The following is a 20,453-nucleotide window of genomic DNA, read 5'->3' as shown; positions in this document are numbered from 1 at the left end:
ATGTATGCTCTCATTGCTTCCCTGTCTGGCCTTAATACTGCAAGGTACAGCAATGGTCTTCACAAGGGAAGGCCTGTCTCTCAGGGCTTCTGCTTTCCAGGTGGGACTCAACAGAAGAAACTGGCCTCCCAAGTGATCCTGAGACAGGTCCAGACTTGACCATGGTTCTCCCAGACTCAGAGAGCAGATTGCATAGGCAAAGAGCAAAAAACATTTGCCCTTGCCCCTTGTGCACTTATTTCTCTAAGGCCGAGCTGGAGCTTCTGCCCAGAGCACGAGGCGCCCGAGCGGTCGCGTGAGAAGGCTGGGATGTGAGGAGAGCGTTGCGGCTGCAGGGAGGCTTTGCGGAAAACCCGCAGCTGATAGAGAGCCACATGTCTGCTGGAAATTCGGAGTGTATTGGCATTGCATGAGGAGAGAAATCTGGACACATTCATGCAGTTGCCTGTTTTGCTGCCTGAAAATGGGCGTGAGAAAAGAGATTGTTAGAAGCAAAGCCAGAGCGCCTGAGTATTTGCTATTTCTGAAAGAGGAAATGAGCAAATACTAGGAAACCCTGGCAGAGAAAGACAAGGGCTTGTTTCTCAGGAAGGAAAGTACTGCACAAGGCAGGGCTAATAGCGTGAAGGCTGCAGCAGGTAGTCTGCTGGAGGGAAGTCATGGCAAACAGCCGGGGCTAGCTGCTGACGCCAGGGTTTGCTTGCGAATGCCTTACGCATGCTGGATGGATCTGTTTCCCTGCTGGCTTGGAGCTGGTCCTGAAGTCCCAGGCAAGCAGCATCGACAAAAGAGAAAAGGAGGACCCAAGGAACAGGAACCAGGGAGGATCTAGACCTGGATGCCGCGGGTCTGGCCGAGGGAGGGGTACCTGCCTTCCCGAACGGCTCGGGGCTGCCACGGCCCTCCTCCCGTTCTCCCCCCAGCCGCATCCCTCCTCCCTCCAGCGCCAAGAGCGGCATCCCCCCCATCCCTCCCTCCCGGCCGGCGGTCCCTCGCTGTGATCACCGCGGCCCTGCACTAACTGCTGTCTTCTTGCGCCCCCCACTGCTGATGGGCCGCAGAGATGAAAGGAGCCAAGCTAGCCGGCTCGCCCTCGCAAACCCTCTTTTCTTTTTTTTGTTGCTTTTTTTTTTTTCCCCCCGGGCAGCTTGCGGGAGAGGGAGCCGGCGGGAGGGCAGCAGCCCCGGCGGCGCCGCGCGGTGCCGGCCGGCTCCCGGGTGGCCCGGCCGCGGGACGGTGCGCGCCGGCCGGCCGGCCCCGGGCTGCGGGCACGGGGGCACCGCGGGCAGCACCGGCGCCGCCCTCCGCCTCCCCTTCCCGAGGGCACAGCTCCTCCGCCTCGGAGCTAATTTCGTGCGGAGATGACATCATCATCATCATTATCGTCATCATCACCATCCTCCCTCGAGGTCAAGAATGTTTTGCCCAGGCCAACCTAAAGCTGTTGGCAATGCGTCGGCGGAGAGAAGCCACCGCTGCAGGCAAAATCCGCAGGCAATGAACTTCAACAAATCTCGCTGGGGTGGTACCTGGCGAAACTCACTGCACATGACACCAGCTTGGCCGGAGCGGTGTGTTTCTCCCTGCCGTGCTCTCCTGTGGCTGCTGCACACGGGCAAGTCTCGGCAAAATGAGCGTTTCCCACGGGCGGGCGCGGGCTTAGATGTTCGGAGCCTGAATACGTCGAAATATGTCTCTGTGTTTTAATCGGGTTCATCTTCCGAGCCATGAACTGCTCTCCTCTTTCAGATTCATGAATTGTGCCATATACAATATCCTCTCTCGTATATGTACATATATATATATACATATGCATGTACGTACATACACATTTTTGCGTATATGGACATAGACATATTCTTCCCGCTCTTCCATTACTATCCCGTTTTGAAAAATCTGCCCAGATCCGGAAAGGCTACATCGATGCGCCAGCACATGCCTCCTACTATGGGTACACGGCAACCTGTAGGAAGTTTTCATTTGCAGTCCACAAAACCGATTTGAATGCTTTCAGTCTTGCTGCCAACCAGCAGTAAAAAAAAAAAAAATCAAAGCCTGTGGAACAGAGCCCATGTGCTGATCCTTTATCATTTGGTACGGGGATATGTCTGTTCTTCCATTTTTCTAGCTTTCCCTGGCTAACGCTCGATAGGAAACAAGAACGGCCTTATCCTTATCGGGTTGTCCCGATATTACAGGGTGTCCGTGCGGCAAGATGGTCCGGTAGGGAAAACTTTCAAACGTCTTTGCGTTTGAGGGTCCTCCCCCACCCCCCCCCACCCTCCCCCTCCAGCTATTTCTGACCCGTTCCCCTTAAACAGGACCACTACATAATGTTTGGGAGAGAGGGAAAGCCAAGCCCCAAGCCTTAAGCAAAGGGAGCTCCCCAGGGCGCTGGGGCTGCTCCAAGGCCAGGGAGGCGGTGGGAGACGGCGGCGGCTCCCCGGCCGGCCCCGCGCACACCGCCCCGCCGGCGGGAGCCGGCGCCTCGGTCCCTCCCGGAGAGCGGGACCCCGGCAACGCCAGGGGAGGCACGCATGCCTTTCACACGTTTTCACTCTCTTTCACACGGCAGCAGGTTGAGGGGCCCTTGAGAAGCGTGAAGTCCGCCTCGCCCGCAGCGGTTTGCACGGAGACACGCTACTCCCTGCTTCGCGTTTCTCCCTTTGCGGACCAGTGCTTCGTGGAAAGGAAAACAAAACCTCATCGGGTTGGCTCTGCTTTCTGAACATGTTTGATTTCGGCCACTGCAGCTCTTCAGCAAAAGCCCAGCCTAGCCCACGGAATCGGCGTGTTTCTTGGGAAAAAAGTCCTCATCCCTTGGAAAGAAGAAGCGGGATGAGCCGCTGCGAAGAGGGAAACGTTTCCTGCCGTCCAGGCTGGGTGCTGGAGAGGCACTGGGAGTGGGGTGCAGCCGAGAGCGTGCACTCCCAAATACCCTACAGTGCGGGGGAAAGAGTGAGCTTCGGGGCTGCAGAGGGCAGAGCCCTGCTGGGTGCGGGGCTCGTGGTCTGCCATTTCATGGGTGGCCAAACACGCCTGGGTTTTGCACTGGGACGATCAAACCACGAACACGATCTGACCGTCAGCAGCAACGAGCTCCACCCAGAGCGGGCTCAGAGCTCGCTGCAAACCGTGCCCTGCAGTGCAGCCGCTTCGGGAGAGAGCAGGGGGAGAGACGACGCCAGGCATGGGGGAGAAAGGGTATTTTCAATTGCGGGAAGGCTGTTATTTCAGCCTCCCCCCCCCCCCCCCAAGTGAGACAGTTCAGATGTCCCCACACAGAGCCCGAAACTGGCGGGGCCGCGGGCAGAGGGTGCAGCTAAGCCCCAGCAGCGGTTTCCCAGCGCGCTGGGAAAGCGGTTCCGCGGCGGGCGGGTCGGGGCTGAAGGAAGCGTCGCCGGCCCCGCAGCGCTGCAAGCCCGAGCCGGGAGGGAGAGGGAGCCAACCGGCTCACGGGATCCAACCGGCCCCCTCACCCCGGGCAGGGCTCTGGGGAGCCGGGGCTGCCCTTTGAAATCGAGGCACTATCCACTCCTAGGGCACCCTCTTGCAAGAGGGGGGAGCAGGGCGCAGCAGAGGAGGTAGCTGGCTGCCCTCGGGCCATATTGTTCCTGTGGGGCCCCAAGCAACACCAGCGGAGACAAGATAATCACCGATCCTATAAATACGATGAATCCTCTGAAGATGCCGTTCTCTTGAAGCTAGGGGAGTAGCCGTGGGCAGGCACCTGGGGTTCAGCGGCCTCCCCTGGCACGGCCTCAGGACCCCCGAGGGCGGGCCAGGCTGGGCCAAGGTCTGGCCCCGGTGACCAACCTGCTTTGGACGTGACAACAGAAATGACCTCCCGCCCTGGTGAGCCCTTCCCCAAATGCCAAAGACTTCAGTCCAGAGTTGGTTTCCTTGATACCGCCCCGGAAAGGGCTGATTTCCAAACAGGTGGTGGGGCTGGAAAACTTTCTGCTCTCGGGCTGGCGGTTCCCAACACAGCACCAAAACCATGTATCAGAAGCTGCTGCCACATGCAGCACAGAGCAAAATAGCCATCTTCCTCTTTCTTTTTGCATTTTTTTCCTTCTTTCTCTTTAATGACAACATTGCCGTCTATGCTTGTATAAATCCTCGGTGATTTCACAGCTCCCCGCGGTAATATCACCAGACTGACTCTTATGATTTCCTCCACGCCTGCACAGTTTTAGATTTATGGGTCTCTTACATCTTCATTCACAGAAATAAAAAGGGTGGGAGTGGAGAGGACTTGATTTCTGGCTGCTCTCTGAGGTTTCAGTGCCAAGTCCGTGCAAGATCTGTGCAGATTTCCAAAGCTTTGGAAATGTGGGTTTGTAAACCAAACCCTTAACTGATTGCACTCATGTTAGGAGTGTTAGACACACACTCACTCACACACAAACAAACGAAATCACATCGTCTAGCCAAAGAAGGGTTAAAATATGATATAGGGCACACTGTAGAAGGAGGGGGGGCAAACCCCAAAACTGAATAGTCTAGAAAGAATCTTTGCAGGGCAGATGCATTAATCCCATATAATAACCACTCTGGTGCCTGCTGCGTCAAAACTCTCCCAGCACTAAGAAACCTGAACTTTGTGTGGATTAGGATGAAATCAAATGGATATATCAGCATGAAAATCGGACAGTGGAAGAGCAGCTGCTGGGAGGGCCGAACAGTCCAAGTTTCCCAAAAGTTAAGGCCCCATCCAGACATCATCCAACTTAAAGGAAACAAATTCAAGTGGAGATGATGACAGGAATTCCCAAAGAAGTACCCTAAACACAACAGCTCTTTGAGCAGAGGGAAATTCTCAGATCATCTATACAGCAATGTTATTCCACTCTCTTCTCTCTTCCCAAGCTCCGTGTTTGCCAAGTGTTTTCCTGATGATAGTACAACGTTTAGAGAGAGTAGGTCTCCACCTCCCCCACAAGAGACAGCTCTATGAGAGAGCTCCATGGGGTAAACTCCAAAGACAGCAGTGAGTGGGGGAGGAAACCTTCCAGCAGACAGAAGGAGAATTGCACGTTTCTCAGTAAAAACAGTCTGAACCAGAAGCCAGTTCCTCTCTTCTGAGCCAGGAGCATATTGATGAGTTAAGGATGTTCCCAATGAAAATATGGTATTTTCCAGGCCATTCTGTGAGGCCAGTGGTCCCTCCACATGACGGGCACCTGGGCTTTCAGCAAAGTGTGAAGTGCCTGGTAGGATATCTCCAGCCAGGACAACCATGAACCAAAAGAACTGGAAAAGCTGGCCAGGAGGGAGACGAGAGCCGTTCAGCCAAGTGCCTGTGAGCTTCTGGCTCCAGTGTTGGTGGAAGGAATCAGCACCATATGAAAAGCAGATGTGCTGCCCATAGACCATATTTTCCATAGCATCAAGCCTTCACACTAGTCAGAGACCCTTCCTAAGGAACAGGAATCTCCTGCTGACACTCTACAACTGAGGTTTCCTGAACACTTGCCTTTAGATGTACTTCTGGGTGCGCTAACTAAAGGATTATGCCTTCTCTCTCTCTCTCTCTCTCTGCTGCCTGGAAGGCTTGTCATACCCTTTGTATAGTAGAAGTGGATCGAGGCAAGTCTTACGATCAGTATACCTTACAATCAAAATAGTGGTAGGCTATTGGGTTAACTGCCACCTTTTAGTGTGTTGCACGTAAAATGGCACCAGAATGCTAAATTTCAGGTGCCTACCTACAACGTGACAGACAAGGCATCTCTGACCTATGAACTAGGCAAATTCACAGGGTAATTTGTACTTTGTAATCTGTAGAGCTTGGATGATACAGCTCAACACATAGAGCTATTCTTGATTAAGCCTGTGGCTGGAGGCTAAAGACTTGTTCATATGTGGAAATGCTTAGGAAGATCCATGCAGGACTTGCTGCTCCACCTCGGATCCACACCCCATCTCAGCCTGCGTGAATTTCCTGGTTAGACAAACCCTCCTTCCCAGTCAAGATAGGAAGAACATAAGATCTTGTTCAGAACAGGAATGTTCATATATTGAGGTACTCAGGGAGTACGTATTTTAAACTCAGATCCTATCTTAATTTGCATGAGCTTTCAAAAGCAGATGCTCATTAACACAGTGTAACCCTTCCAATAACTTCCTACTGTAGCATGAATGTCTTTGTTTTGGTTTGCACCAAATTCATCTAATCTAAATGCGATCAAACAAAACTCATCTGAGATAAAGGAGGTCTGTAAGTCCCTGCATAGATTTCCGGCTTAAACCACAGCCCTATGCACTTCAACTCTGCACAGTGGTTGGATATAAAGAGTGGAAACTAATTTATTCTGAAATTGAGTAGGCCTCGTCTGAGCAGGGAAGACCAGGTCACCCCCAGTGTGCCTGACAGACAACTTGAGCAATGAAGATGTGCTCAGCTGTAAGTTACCACTTCACAGCTATGACAGCACAACTGATGGAAATGGCACCTCTTAGTCCACTGCAATGAAATGGGAAATAAGTTTATAGAAACCACTGCTGGAACGCATATTAATTAGAGTCTCTGATTCCTGAGCCCTGACAGCTTTGCTGACATGGCAAAAGAGAAGTCTACATTCAGCTGCTTCATTCACAGTTACTGTTATTAATTAACCTAACATGATTTCAGCTTAAATTAACACTCCAGACACCATGGCTGAGCAGCAGACATCCCTGTTTTACAGCTGGAGCCAACAGCAGTAACTCCTTCAGCTACATCAGCTAAATCCAACACAAATCATCAATCACAGCCCTCAGTGAAATGCTGTGTTATGTGGATACTCTTAGTCGAGCTTAAGTGGCTCATTTTTGTATGAAAAGGTTTTTAATCAGCTAGAGGAAAATCAATATACTAGGTTTATGATGCCTCAAGAATGGGTATGTTACCTGTTGAATAGCTTAACCAATCATTGCTTGCTGTTTAGCCTATGCAATTTGATATACAGGCAAAACTTTAGTTGAAGTGACAAGTCTTTTTCCTGTAGGAAAGGCCTGAATCCTCCACAGTAAATTGCCTCAGGTGTTATATGTGCTCTTACAGTCTTGCTCTCTCATTGTTTCTGACTCACGCCGTCTCACACTGCAGCTCTCCCAGGTAGATTGCGTTAGTTAGTTCGGACAGCAAAGATTGGGCAGGTAGAGTGTTAGGACTGTATTTAAATGGCACTACAACATTGTGTCCCATTGTGCAAGGCACTACAGAACCGGTCCAAAACATGCTAATTCACATTCCAACAGTGCTTGATTCCACGGGACAGATTTGGGGCAGAACCTTGGGGAATCCAGAGAGAGATTTTTTATCTTTTTTATCTTAGAAAACACTGTTTAGAAGTCATTGGAGTGTGGATGATGAATTTAGGAGGAGAGGGGGAGCCAGGAAATCTGGAGTTCTCTTCCTGCCTGACTGCTGGCTCTTTGGCCTTAGGCAAGCCCTAATCTTTCCGACTCCACTTCCCTGACTGTAAAATAGGGGTAATATTAGTTACTTCATGGCAATGACTGAAGTAGTTAACAGTTAGCAGTTTTTCTACAGTAAAGAAAATTTTGATTATTGTCGATAGTATTTTAGAGATGGACAATACTCTTGTTGTTCATATTAACTATTTTGTAGTAATAAGAAAAGAGCCAGCCATCCCCTTACCCTACTCATTAGGATCACTTTACAGTACTCCTCCACAAGTCTCTCTTTGGAAGAGGGATAAATCCAGTTTGTAATCCAATTCATCTGGTTAGGGGCATCCCAGGCATTATACAGCTGCTGTTTAACATCTGAAGTGGAAATAACCTGGTTTTGATTAGAACATATTTTGACTGGAAGAAAAACAGTATTTTTTTAATGACAGGCTTCATGTTTTTCTCTCACATTTCTATTTTTGTGTCACTTTTTCTTTCTCCCCATTTTGACCATAAGGAAAATCCTTTCCCTCTCTCAAAAAAAGGAGGAAACTCCCAAAACACAGCAAACTGAATGTATTTGCTTAAGATTTTTTTCCTGAAAAAAATATTTTTTGTAGTCAGCTCTATTCAAAGCTGTCTGTGTCCTAGCTCCCAGAGCAGAGGCTGATCAGGTAAGTGGCTTCTATCTTGTGTTTCTTAGGTCTTTCCAATGTTCACCCATCATCCCTGATCCCCTACTTCCCTGGTAAACTCTCTGGGGCAGGGAATATCTTTGTGTTCTCTACTTTCTCAGCACTTCACAAATTGAGGCCTGCTGCCTGCTGACAGTGCTAAGGAGTAATGATAATAACAATAATAATGATAAAGAGGTACGATTAATGGATCCTTATCCCTAACAGTTCCTTGCCATTGGAGCAGTGCCTAGAGATCCTGTGCTACCAATTTGGACAAAATCAGCCAGGGTCTATCTGTGTGATCTGTGTGTTGTGTTGGACGCATTCATGAGTAGGGGCAATCCTGCTCCTGGCCCACCCTTGCTCCAGCGTTTAGTACAGAGGTGTGGGAAGCCGAATCAAGGAACCCAGCTATAGTTCCGGCTCTTCAGAGGTGGCAAGTATTTTCTGTCTGTAAACCGCTGCTTTGCTCTGTGAGCACTAAATAAATCTAAAATATACCCCAAATCCTCTAGAACAGTAATGTAAACCTCCAAGATCTATAACCAATGCTTTGCACTCTCTTATGCTTTGGTGTACGTTTTATTGCAAGGCTTCACAGAAAGCCATTTAGCTACACCCGCATCCTGGGTAGGACAGTGTTGTCTGACAAGTGTCTGTCTGGAGGAAACCACAGCAAAGCTATTGTAACCAACTTTCTGTGGAAAGCAGCTTTCTTATTAATTCTGTAGTCTCTGGTTACTTCCATTCCATGTCCTTGATTTCAAGTCTTCCTTGTCTTTGCTTCCATCATGCCCATCTGCACTGACTTGGAGGCTGTAATAGAGCTTGCATCTCTCATGTGGCAAGGAATTGTCTGACAAGGAATGATATGACCAAAGACTGTGTCTAACTTTCTCACAGCAGTCCTGATGCTGGTTTCACTGTGTCACACTCATGAAAGATATGACAATGAAAAACCTTGAGGCCCACCAGCAGATTTCACGTTATTGGGCAAACAGATCATTGCAGAGGGACTGTCTTGGAAGACAGCAAGCAGCTTGTTTGGAAAAACGTTGCAGTGCAGTGATAGGACCTTCTGGTGCATCTTCACCAGCTGGGAAGAGGAACTCTTCCAGGGACGTAAGGTGGGTGCAAGAGGGTGTTCAGACCTTTAGATTTGACCTGGCTGGTGCTTCAGGGCTGTACACAAATGTGTTATTCATTGCCTATATGGTTTTGTAGCTGAACATGGTTGTCGGTTTTGCATTTTTAAAAAGACACAGGAATAAGTTAAAATACAAAATGAGACAGGAGGGAGAAGCAGCTGCTGGGATAGATGGCCACTGATCTTTTCCATGTGAGGGGGTAACCTTTGGTAACCCTGGCCCCATGTCATGTGACAGGGCCAGGAAATAAACCCTGGGCTCTTACCAGCACTCCTGTGTGTTACACCTTTATTGCAGTGATGACAGGTTGATGGCTCCACTGAAAGGTTCTTTTCCTTCAGGGAGTCCTGTCCAATGTTCAGTTTTATCCAACCATAAATGCTGTCTAAGTAGTGTAGGGCTGCTGGAAAAGGTTCCTGATGTCCCCTCTGCCCCCCACCTAAAGCCTGTGGCTGGCAAGGGGCCCCACCTGCCTGTCAAATACCACTAATTCACTGTCGCCATGGCCAGCTTTCTCCTCCCTGGAAGAGAGGAGAGCTTACCTCCAGGCAAGTTTTTCGGAAGGATCCTCTTTTGCCTCTCCCTTTGCCACCCTGTTACATCCCACCCCACTCCATCTCATCTCAGGTCAGTGTGCAAAAGGACCAGTCAATCCCCAAGTGCTTTCCTCTCTCGGGAGAAAACACAGTGAAGCAGCTCTCATTTTAGACAACTCCTCTGCCCAACCAGGAAATACCTTAGCAGTTTCACTCCTTAACAGTTTCACTTCTATTTTTCTTTCTCAGAATGACATTACTAAAGGCTCTTAAAATGCTGCGGAGTTACTCTAAAAACAGAGCTATTGTAGGGGTATTGGCGAGAAGAACAGGGAGTAAGTGAGGAAATAAATGAACTAGGAAGGATGCTAGTCACAACTGGTGAGCTAACTTTTTTCTTTTTCTTAATGCCATTATTCTTCCTTTTATCCCCCCTCCCCAAGTTCTCCTTTAATTACCACTCCTGGGAAAGGTAAGTTGACCGGTTTGATAATTCTCAGCACCGCAACAAGCAGTAAGAACGAGTTTAAACTGGAGATCCTAAAAGCTTTCTCTTTGCATAAGACGAATTTATAGCTTGGAAACTAAATATTTGTTCAAAGAACTTTTGGAGGTGTTCGAGCACACATAACAGATGAAATGGCAGATTAAATATTTCGTTTACATGCGATAAGCAGGGCATTAATTCCTATCTTAATTCTTCACCTGTTTTCCCGAAATCCTTTGACAAACACAGATCATTTCACCTCGCCATTGCAACTTCTGGTGGCTTTCAGGCTGGTTTAATTGTTTTATGTTCCTGTGTGGAAGTATACTGGGGGGAATAAAACCAGACTCGGATCTCTAAGGGGAACACTGACGGCTGTGCACGGCATGGACCGGGTTCATTCTTTCTTTAGCAGACTTTTCCAAAACACCGCTGCTGAATAAGGATGGAGCTTCGCCTAGGAAATCAGATCTCACTCTACTGGGCATGCAGATGCTCCGGGGATGAGCTCGACAGAAATGTCTATAAATAGAGCAAACAAGCAAATAAACAAGTAAATGGCGCGTCCCACCACGCAAACTCGATTAGGTTTCTGCAGTGGGAACAGGATCCGGCGATTTCGGGAGCTGTAGGTGTTCAGCGCAGCTTTTACTTCTACACGACAAGCCATACGACATGAGCTTTATGAGAGCCATTTCCACGTCTGGGGTCTTTTTTCTTGGAAGTCGCTGAGCTGTAATGAAACCATGATCTACAGCTTACTCAACCAAAGCTTTTCCGTGCTGTAATTCCTACAAACCGACCCATCTCGGTATGCATAAATCTAAAAGTCTGCAAAACTGTGTGGCAGAGCTCCCTCCCGTATACGCTCTCGCACGCGCACACACACACACACACACACACACACACACACACACACACACACACAGCTCTTTCTATTTGCTAGCAGGGATAAAGAAGAGGAGAGAGAACTGCTGCTGATGGTGATCTGTTACTCTTCTGCAATTTGTTTTCAGAAGAATCATGCAAACATTATCCGTAGGTTCGGGGGGCGATTCCCGTGTAGAAAGTGCATGTAAACATGCAAATTTGTACTCCATCTACAGTGTACTAGAAGAAAGATATTCCTCCTTTGTACTTCTACTAGAGAGGATTAAAACAGTACCAAATGTGAGCACTAGTGGCCTTGGAAAGGGGGTTTTATTCTTTATGCCCTAAACGCCTAAACCTAATATTTTGAGGTGGCACACAAGCTGTGATCATAAAACGAGTTTTACTGGGAAGGTATGTTTACTTCTTGTTTATCAGACTTATTTTAATTCATTCTGGATAGGTTCCAAGCGTTGTGTTAGAGATTAAAGGGAACTGCGCACCCCAATTAGCAGTCAGTCCTCTCTAAGTAAAAATATTTCTGAGGCGAGTGATGAAAGTGGAATAATTTCAGTTCATTAATAGTAGAGCGCTGGGGTGGGTTATTTTTCACTGAACGGCTATATGTTGATTTTAGGTCTTCCAAGGTTTAAGACGAGCGATCAAGTAAAAGTAAAATCCAGAGGAAGAAAAACTACAGGAATCACATTCGATGGAGCACACGAGCTCTGCAGTAAAAAATATACTGACTAGTAAAACGTCGGGACTGTGTAGGACTCCAGCTTTTCCGGGAGAAAATCTAGCTCTGGGGCACTAACCTCTCCGTCTTTCATTCAAAACTTTTCAACTGAAGCCGCCGTGGAGGCCGTAAAACCTTTTGCTTCCATTTAACTAAGACAGCAGAAAATTCACACTGTTCTAAGGGGACAGTCAACTCCTGGACTGAAAAGGTCGTGTTCAAAAGGAACTACTTAACTGTTTTGCCATCTCTTTCCGAATATGATTCGTCTGTGCGAGTGTAAATCTTACCTTGTGCGCATAATAAGCCAGAGGAAGTTTTTCCCCTTTGGAGTAATATGGAGTTTATCGACTAAAAGTGGAGCAAATAAATCTAGAAACTTTATTTCTGGAATGTATTTTATACCTGAAAGACTTGTTATAATTTTCACGTCTTCACGGAGGCCTATAAATCTTGCTTTGCACTCTCTTAACCTTCTGAAAAAACTTTGGCCATAGCAAAACAGCCCTGTAAAAACAGACAAACAAATCCCACCACACATCCAGCCCCGTACGGAGCAACTGCACCGGGCCGGGCCAAGCGTCCCCCGGTTTCCCCTCGCCCGTGCAGGGCGCACAGCCGAGCGCGGCGCGGCGCGGCGCGGAGTAGTGCGGTGCGGTGCGCGGGTTTCCGCAGGAGCCTCGTTTGCCAGACGGCTCTTAGCAAAGCTCTCCCCGGTGCCTCGGCCTTGGCAGTCCTTTCCCTCCCTCCCTTACCCCGGGGTAAATCTCTGGCGCCTCCTATTAACTTTCTAATGAGTAGAGAGCCGGGGAAGGCGAATCACCAACCCTGCCTAAAAACCCCCAGGATGCCGACGGGGACCCCGATGACTGATTTATTTACTGTCATTGTTTTACTAGACAATGCTCGCTTCCCGAGAAACTTCGGGAGTCTCGGCTACATACCGTTGGGAAATATCTTTGAAAATACCCCGTATGCCCCTCGTATCAGCCAATCGCAACGCCTCTTGGAGCCCAACGGGAGAAAGCTCAGATCCTGCCTTTTATTGAAACCAGCGGAGGAGGCGGCGGGAGGGGAGGAGAAAAGGGAAGGGGGAGCAGGGCTGGGGCGGGGGGGGCCGCTCACCGGCAAGGATCACCCGTCCCCACTGTCAGGAGGAGCCCGCGCCGGTGCGGGCAGCGCACATGCGGCGACGGGCGCGGAGACTCAGGTCCCGCGGCCGCCGCCGGGGCCGACCCGTCGGCGGGGAGTGTGTGTCGGGGGATACTCGGCCGCGCTTTTCCGCGCCGCGACCCGCCCAGGCCAGGGCAGAGCAGCGCGGCCGCGGCCCTGCGCGCCGGCGGAACGGGCGGCACCTGCAGCCGCGGAACCCGCTCCAGCTGCGGGCGAGAGCCGGCCCGGTCCCGCCGGCCCTGCAAGGCTCCCCCGGCCGGGGGCGCCCCTGGGCGGCGGGCGGGCTCCGGGAGGCGAGCGGCGGCGCGGTGGTCGCAGCCGCGGGCTGCCCTGCGGCACGGCCCGTTCATCCTTCGCTAGCTGCCTTCGCTCCAGCCCGCCGCCCGTCGCCAAGGCACCGCACTGTCGTATAAACAGGACTGGAGACCTGAACGCGTCTATAGATGCGGATTTACGTCCGGCTGGCTGTGCTCTGACAGCGCAGTGAAAGGAAAGGGAGGGATACAGTTTGATTTCTGGGGGAAAAGCCATGCACAGGGAGGGCATAGCTGGAACCCTAACGTTGCCGCATTGGCAGCCCTCTTCCAGACCCCTGGAAACGGAAACATGTTTTCATAAAACGCGTTCTCGAAGACGCTCACCCTCAGTCACTTTCAAACACGTCTGTGCGTGTACGCGCATACTGGCTTGTAGATGTGAGCGTCAGTGTACCGCACATCTCCTCCCTAGAAGTAACTCTTCTGCTCATAGAAGGTTTGCCTCCTCCAGTTTGCCCTTCTTCCTGACGTGTCAGGCTCTGCCTGCAAATATCAGTCGAGGAAAAAATTTTTGAGGCGATCTCTGCGGGAGACGAATTTACTCGTCTGAAGTAGCCCCTGCCCGCTGCTCTGAAAATAACATAAAATAATAACTGCAGGACTGTGTCTTCAGCACAAATCAGAGCGTAGACTGCAGCCCACATCCTGGTCCTTATTCCGGCTGCCCCGTGAATCAGGCGTTTGTCTTACCCTATGTGAGTGCTAGTTATTCCGGACTGAACAAAAGTCTCCATCAGCTCCTCAAGGCGTAAGACTGGTGGGAGCAGTGAAAACATTTCGTTGTGGGCTCACTGGCTATTGGCATGAACGGCAAATTGTCTGGGAAAGACAGTCGCCACGGCCAGCAAAGGGACATGCCAGAGCGGCGGGGAGGGCGGGTGGAGGGGCACGGGGGAAGGGTCGCGCGTGGGGATGCCGCGGCAGGGATTCCCGCCGGTCTTCGTGACTTTACACTCACACACCATCTCTCTCTCTCTCTCACACACAAACACACATATGCTCCGCGCCGCCGTGCCGGGTCCCAGGACCCACGCGAGGGCCATTCCCGCGGGCGGCCGGCGGGCCCTCTGCAGGGCCACCGCACACCACCCCGCAGCAGGATGGGTGCACCTCGCTCCCTGCCCACCCACGTTCCCAATCTTAAGGATGCAGGTGAAGAAGCTCTTTAAGTGGCTTTTATTTTATTTTATTTTATTTTTGAAAGCAAGATGTCCCACCACCCTAGCGCGCTAGCATAGAAACTAGCCAGTACACATACATGCATTTTTCCAGAGGTGCTGGGATGGGGAAGAAGTGTTTGGGCTCTGTTGCAGCTGATATTTTCTGAGCTAGTTCCTTTCCAAATCCTCCGCCCGTGCTGGTTTGATCCATCTCACCCTGCCATAGAGAAAATAACACTAAATCGCTTCTCTTTTCGCAGGCTTTCAAGTATCTCTCCTTGCAGATTAAGCAACCGGCCACTGGAAAAAAAATTACAAGACTGTGAAAGGAATAAAACCCTAAGTCCATAAAGATGAAATGTAACGAGTATGTTGAATACATAACGCTGCTATATAACAGTTTCAATTAGTTGAGTAAGTCCTCTGTAACGTCTTGTAAAGGTGTAAGGACACGTTTACAGTATAAGCAACATAATGTTCTCAACTGTACGAGTTAATTATTTCCAGATTTTTTTTTTTTTTTTAAGAAGTGAGTTCCACAAGTAAAGGCTCTGTCCGGGTATAAAACAACTGATGTATTTTTCCAGCATTAAACATCCTGAGTTCATAATTAGAAGCGGAGGACAGAATGGACAGTTAAATAATCGGACGTGGGTATTTTAAAGAAAGTTTTCTCGAGACGTGTAGAAATAAGTGAACAGTCTTTTGTCTTTTAGTGAGCTACGATTATGGCGACTGTGTCTCCTGGCTCGGATTTATCTCCACTAAATAGCAACAATACATAACGCAATAACGCCGCCTATTACAGCCCGGCTATGTGACACATTTATGTGTAACAAATGACTGGGGAGGAAAAGGAGAGCAGAGCTTTTTACTCCTGCAATTTGTAGCGCTATCCCAAGAAACTTTGCAAAGATGCTTAAAGTCTCCAAACTTCTTGAAATGACCAAGGCAAAGTCCGAGACATTTTGCAAGGTCCGTGGAGAGCTTCAGCTCCCTGCTCCCTTCCCCACGCCGAGTCCCGCACTGCTCTGCCATCCCTCGCAGCGGGAGCGGTGGCACCGAGGCACCCCGTGGTCAAGGGCTGGAGCAGACCCTAGGAGAAAGATTACGATGCCCTTTCCCGTCTCTTCGTGCCGTGGCCCCGTAGCCGCCTGTCTGCTCATTCTCTTGCTCTCCGTGCTCCAAAGGTCAGCGGGTTGCGAGGACTTTGTTTCCGAGCAATTAAACTTGCCCCCACTCCCCAGTGGAGGCGAAATCTCACCCCATCCCCTGTGAGACCTGCGCTACCTGGACCTTTTTCTAGCTGGCTCCTTAAAATGATCTACCCGAGCCCATCTCCCTCCTGCAAGTTTCCTTCAAAATGTATCTAATGTTTAATCATTTTTTTTAAATTTCCTTCGGGGAGGATGAAAAGCCCCAGCGGGTCAAACTGGGCATGAAAAGGAATGAAAAAGAAGGATGCAATTTACGATGGTTAGGCCTTTCTTATAACTGTGTCCAGGACCTAAAACTCCATGCGAAAGGCTTGGCTTTAGCTCCCTGCGCTCCACAGCTTCCAAGCAAAGCATAAGACGAGGCTAAGAAGGCATCCATTGGTAAAAAAAATAAACGCAAAAATTAGTTGTGCCGGATTGATTGGCAATAAAAAGGCCCACAAATCCCCCTCACTTGTACATGTTAACCAGAAGATGTCAAATTTAAAACCAGGTTCTAGCAGCGTAGCAAATAAAGAGTTCCAGATTTCTCTTAAGTATGCTTACTTTTTTTTTTTTTTTTTCTCATGAGGAACCAAGCTCATTTTGGGCTCTCACGAGGTTACTGCACTGGGAAAATTCTGTATTTTTTTAAGCAACCAACAAAAACATAACTTTCCAAGGAAAGGGAATCTTAACGAGGAAACGTTCAAACGTACTGAATCGTTAGCTGAGCTCGAAAGGAAACTCTGGTAATTTTGATTTTTTAAATTGTTTGTGTTTGTGTGCATATATATGTATACATACGTTTTCTGGAGAGAGAGATATCTTCGCCCCTTCATACACAAAACTTATCTAGTTTTATGCATGGTTCATTATACAAACACCTCCCCAGAGAGGCAGCGCGGTGCTTAACAGCGAGGAACGTTTTCCCAGTCCTCTGGGAAGTCCTTAGGTACATGATATGGTGAACTAGAATCCTGGGAGCCTTGATTTTTTTTTTTTTTTAAGTAAGGTAACAGGAGCGACAAGTTTCTAATCTCTATTGGTAAAAGCATATTTGAGCTTCTAAGACTCAAGGGACTGGGAACGTCTTTCTGACCCACGACTGGGATCATATATTGTTCTAAAGTAGAAATGTCAAAGTAAAGTCGTTTACCACCTGGACGTCCTTGACTTCGGATGATTAAAGTTTAATCCAAGGTGTGTGCACAGCTTTACCGTGTTATTTAAACACATCAAAGGTAGTAAAAGGATTCCAGCAGCATGAGTCGTACACCAGAGAGCTTTCTCTGCGGAGAGGTCCGTATTTTGTTCTAGCCTAAACTCCAGAGCGCTCTTTAAATAAAAAGGAAACAAATAAAAAATGTACGATGGAGAGGGAAAAGGTATTTAATTCCTAAAGGGGATGGCAGACTTCAAAGAGCCTGCAGGGTCGGACTCTCGGGGATACACCCGGAGAAGGACAGAGCCTTCAATTATCATTAGCTGTGCAGACATCTAGTGGGAAATCCTCGCAATTGCAGCTCGCCCTCCTCCACCCGGCGGCACGGCGCTTACCCGGCTCGTCGGACGCACCGCTCCCGTCCTCGGCTCCGGCCGCCTGCCCCGCGGGGCTGCCGCGCTGCTCCGCGCCGCGCGGTGGGCGCCCCGCACCGCCGCCGCTCGCCCAGCCGGCAGCTGCCGGTACCGGCCCGGCCCGGCGCGCCGGCGGCCCCGGCGAGGTCCGCGGCTCGGCGTGCTGCTCCGCGCGGTGCCGCGCTCCGTGTGCCACGGGCGGTGCTGGCAATGCAGGCAAGGCTATCCCCCTCCCCCCGGCCGCCGGCTCTCTGTTTACCCTTGCAAATATCTGATCGCTATCGATAATCAAGGACGGGAGCGTTTCCCGGCGCTCCTCCGAAGCACCCGAGCAAGCAAGGGCACGCCGGGGGCTGCTCCCGGCGGCATCGCGGAGATCCGAGGCTGCCTGCAATCTTTCTGCCGGTTTTTGTGTTACACATCGCGCCAGGAAGGGGCTGGGAGAAGACTGGGCGGAGGGGGGGGTCTCTGAATCGCGCCAGCGAGCTCGGCTCCAGGCTGCCCCAGTCCCGCGGCAGAAACCGACGTCTTCGTTCACCCCGCCGGCTGGGGGGAGAGGACGGAGTATCCCGGGAGGGAGGGAGGAGGGAAGGGGGAGGCGTTGGCCTTGAGCTCTGAATCATGCTTTGCCACCTGAGCTACCGACCCTGCCGTGATGGAGGGGACCCCAGGCTGCCCCGCCAAGCAGGTGGCCTATTCTGGGGAACGAAAGACCTTTTCCAAGCTGCAGCGAATCCCAGTGACCCCAGAACTACTCTTATTCCTTGGGAAAATGGGGCTTGGGGGGTACTTATTACCTGAACTTGGTGAGGCATGCTGGTTTCCCCCGTCCCTCCCTCCTACTTTTTCTCAAGGTTTCAGATCACTTCCAGGTGATACTACTGGGTACCTAATCGTATAGCCACAGATATGTGAGAAGGTGGTGTCACCTGCCCAGATGACGAAGATGCAGAGAGGGAGGCTTGGAGGTCTTACAGCCTACACATCTGTCTCTGACTCCCTTTCTTTTTTTTCCCAGGAAAAGTTTTTCTCTGTTCTTCGGTTCTATCAATGGTTTCCTTAGAGGCCACATTTTTGTTTCCGTCTCCAGTGTAAGAATCCGCTTTGGATACTAAATTGCTGTCGCCTGGTCCTTCCTCTCCCACCTCCCCCAAGTTACCTGCCACCTGCAGTCCTCAACGATTTCCCTGGCTTGCGTGGATGCTCCTTACCTCGGAGAGCAAAACCGTATCTTTGGGTATTCAGATAGGATCCGGGACATCTTGCTACGAGCATGCAGGTTTGAATTATTAGGCTGTAAATTTCATACCATGATAAAAGCTTCAGCTGTGTTGTTCAGTATATAAGTTTTTGGCAATAGCATCACTTGTTTTTTACTTCCTTTATACTCCACTCCGTATCTACATTCCCCTCTCACAGATTTCTGAGAAGATCTTTCATGTTCTTTTTTTAATACCGCATATACACGTTTCAGGTTTCTGAGCTTGTGTACAAATAAGAACGGACATATGGCAGGAACATTTGATGTTTGCAAACGGGCAGAAGATACTTGCTAACCGATTTCCGCAGTGGAGTTATATGGGATTCTCTTTTTATATACAGACAGCTTTCATGTTCTCTGGGATATTGTTGCTCACAGTTTTTAAGGTTTCAATCCTGCGGTTATAGTTAAAAATTAGTACAATCCACCATACCCCTACTCTCCCTATAAACGCATTCATCTTATTAGTCTCATTAGAGTAACTGCATACCTAATATCTTCCTCCCAGCTAAACTGGCAACTATTTTTTTCTTGAGCCGTGGTCTTGCCCTCCCACCACAGATGAGAGCTCGAGTGAAAGTTAAATGTGAAATGACGATTGCTCCATTAGGTAGGGTCCAAACTTCAGAAGAACTTCAACGCAAACTTCTGACCTCTCCTTTAGTGAACCCTAGGGTACTTACAGACCCGGAAACACTCTCCCTCCTACCTCCCGCTAAAATTAATTGGTTAGCCAAGCTCACTCTCCTTTATTTGCCAAATATTTCCATCACGCAAAGTGGTGATGACGTGTCTGTTCGTGCCTTCATCACCTCACGCTGGAATTATTCCTTGTCGGTTACACTTCCTGGCGGGTTATAGCACCGGGAGCAAAGAGTTCCCCGAGCAGCAGGTGGGCTCCCCAGGTCCGCAGTCCGGGAGATGATCTCCAGCTCCTCGTGGAGCGCCTCCCAGCCCTGTGCTAGCATCAGGTTGCCCGTACACCTCTGGCCTGACCAGAAAAATCTTGCCACCTTCTTAAGGCTGTACACATAGGTTTCATACTGCATCCTCGGCCCAAACGGCATGTCCGACCTTTCCCAGGTAGAGTCCCTCGACTGATATTTTGTTGACCTGAGAACAGCGAAAACTTGCATCCGGCGGATACGGATACTTCTGTTGAGCAAAGGCACATCAGCTTTTGTTTCCTTTGCAACATGACTTACGCGATGTAGCTTTATTGTACATCCAGCTGGCTTTTCTTTTTCTTTTTGTTTTTAGGGGGGTGGGGTGGCAGCGGGCTGCGCCAGGAGATGACAGATGATTTGACATAGTCCCTATGCTCGGCAAGAAAAATCGCAAAGAAATATGGTTTTGTGAAAGTGGATGACAATTGGTAATTACTGGCAGGCAGCAAGTATCTTCCTCACAATGGGAAGGAAGTGGCTCGGAGCAAGGATATTCAGTCGCTGGTACAACGGCAGTTAAATCGGCAGGAAAGTGGCCTCGAGTTGCGTGCAAGGCGACTGCGGAATTTCTTCCTTTAGGTATCTGTGCTAAAAGACTAGGGGGCACGCTTGACTAGAGACTAACCTTTATTGTTTAGCTTCTCATTATTTTACATGTCACAGAGGTTGCTATGAAACCACTCCCTTTTCTCTGTGCCATTATTGGACTAAATATACTTTGGCCCCTGGGACATTCCGAATTGTCTTCAGAGCGTGGGAACCTTGGCGTGTGCCCTCGGCTCCACGCTAACTACTTGGCACGACCTTCACTCCTTCTCCGTGGGTATCTCTCAGAAGACTTCCAGCGCTGCGCAAGGGCTACTTTTGCTGGTCTCGGGCCGCCTCTCTTCGTCACCCTTCCCCTGGAGACAATGGGAGAGTCTGGGCCACTGTTTGCCCGTCTCTGCGCTCAGCGCACGCCCG

This window comes from Struthio camelus, chromosome 2 (genome assembly GCF_040807025.1).
Source record: "Struthio camelus isolate bStrCam1 chromosome 2, bStrCam1.hap1, whole genome shotgun sequence".
NCBI classification, from domain to species: domain Eukaryota; kingdom Metazoa; phylum Chordata; class Aves; order Struthioniformes; family Struthionidae; genus Struthio; species Struthio camelus.
Note: the sequence above shows the minus strand (reverse complement) of the source record.